The sequence below is a fragment of the Entelurus aequoreus genome, linkage group LG04, assembly GCF_033978785.1.
Source record: "Entelurus aequoreus isolate RoL-2023_Sb linkage group LG04, RoL_Eaeq_v1.1, whole genome shotgun sequence".
In the NCBI taxonomy this organism is placed as follows: domain Eukaryota; kingdom Metazoa; phylum Chordata; class Actinopteri; order Syngnathiformes; family Syngnathidae; genus Entelurus; species Entelurus aequoreus.
In genome coordinates, this window is record NC_084734.1 from 38,686,852 (window position 1) to 38,688,842 (window position 1,991).

The window sequence follows — 1,991 nt, forward strand, 5'->3', positions numbered from 1 at the left end:
TCGGTCCACGGACCCCGGTGGTTGGGGACCACTGACCTACAGTATGTAAATTCAGGAAGTAGTAGTTTCCTAAAGTATGTAAGAGACTAATCTCAAATTTAACTCTGATTAAAAAGTAATTGAAAGGTAAATAATTGATGAGATTTTTTTCTGCTTCTTTTAATATTAAAAAATACGCAATTAAAAAAAATAAAAATAGCAGACACATTAGGCAAATTTGCACATCGGTATCGGATCAGTATTGCCAATATCAGTCTGAATATTACTTGGTATCGCACATCACTCCCAGTTAACTTGAATCTGTCTGTGTTGTATTTGTCCGGTGAAGACGAGCCGAACACCTTCTCCTACTGTCGCCTCTCATCTTTGAGCCCGCATGCAGATTGTGGTAAACAATTAACTACTAGGTAACTGCTAATGGGCAGAATGAAGACGAGCCACTAAGAAGACTTGGCCAGTAATGGGATTATCGCACTATTTATAAAGGCGGAAGCAGAAAGACACAGGTGTTGACAATGACATCCACTGGTAAGTGGTGGTTTACTCAGAATCAGATACATAAATTGGACAAACCCATTACATTCGCACACATTGATGTTAACTTATCGGCCTTATTCATTGAAAAAATAACTATGAAATTAAATGATCCATGAAAAACGACTAACATTTTTAATTCACAGGTAAATCAAAAAAACATTTTAATTTAATTTATTCATCCCTTTCCTCATTTGGGCAGGAACATTGCCAGGCTGAACATCTGTGATACAGACCAAGAGTCGCCATCTGCTGGACGGGAGGTACAAACACTGCACATAATTCCATTGCATCCAAGACGAATGGAATTATGAAATGCCTTTTTATTTGGTCGAATTCCAGAGCACAAACACAGATGGACAACGAAAAAAAGATAGTTATGTTAATAACTCATTGCTGCTCTTGTTTCATTGTGTTTTCTTTTTTTTAAATGAAAAGGTAGATTGTCCAACTGGTCCTCTTGGAGTTCCTATCTTAAAAAAACACGCTAACCTACAAATACACCACACATGAATAAACATTAACTTAAAAATGCATATTTACAGTTTGAACATTGATAAGAACATGTCATCAGGTTTCACAAGTTATATACATAAACAAATACAAATTGTAGTTTTTTTAAGTATTGACACATCTAATTGTTATATAGTAAAATGACAGGTTTGGCTGAATAAACAAAAGTTTAAATGTATATCCTCCTGAGAAGCAGCATCCTCTGCAGTGGACATTTTTTTTCTTTTTGTCAATTACACATTTTCACGGAAATAATTGCCCAAATTTGCAAAACACAAATGTTTACGGCAGAGAACACCGCTTTTCACAAGAATATCTAAATTTTTTAAATGTCCACGTCAGTTTATTGCAGTTCATAAGGTAAAATGTGTGCTTTTTTAATGGAACTATGGCCAAAAGAACACCTGCACATTTGATTTTCCCTCCCAAATATTCGCAACTGACAATAATGAGAAAAGATGTCATCTAAAATTGCTGCTTTGATTGAAATGGATGATTTTGCATAGTGAGTGTTCAGACTTAAAAAGGGCGCGGTCATATTGAATTGAGACTATTTCATTTGACGGTTAGTGTATGCCTGGCTCAATGAGGATGCTCCTCTTGGACAACACCACGTGGAAATAGGGGAGAATGCGGAAAATGGCAAACGAGTCTGGGTGGATTTCTACTTGACAACAAAAGTGTCACGTTGTATTTTTTTAATAATTTTTTTCTTTAAAATCAAGGCACAACACTTCCTTTCAAAGCTCAGGAAGAAACACTTTCCTGCTCCGTCATGTGGACACGCATCCGTCAACATCGGGATTGGCGGAAAAGAGACAAGAGCAGATTTTTCGGAGCTTGAGCTGAATTTAGCAGGAAATCATTGTAAGCTGCAGACAAGATGGACTGTACACAGGAGGGTCTGCATTGCCTTTGAGGGACTTGGATCCATCATCTGCAGG

General features: G+C 37.0%; 1 protein-coding gene across 5 annotated transcripts in view; it reads right to left on the reverse strand.

The window, feature by feature from the left end:
* Positions 1-519: 519 nt before the first annotated feature.
* Positions 520-1,991, reverse strand: part of LOC133648598 (dnaJ homolog subfamily C member 5-like) — a 12,438-nt gene continuing 10,966 nt past the window's right edge. For 2 of the 5 annotated variants that reach the window (XM_062044844.1, XM_062044843.1), the window contains exon 6: positions 520-1,991. This exon is cut by the window's right edge. The gene's annotated coding sequence lies outside the window, so the exon portion shown is untranslated. The other 3 variants (XM_062044841.1, XM_062044842.1, XR_009825891.1) reach the window with 2 other exon arrangements.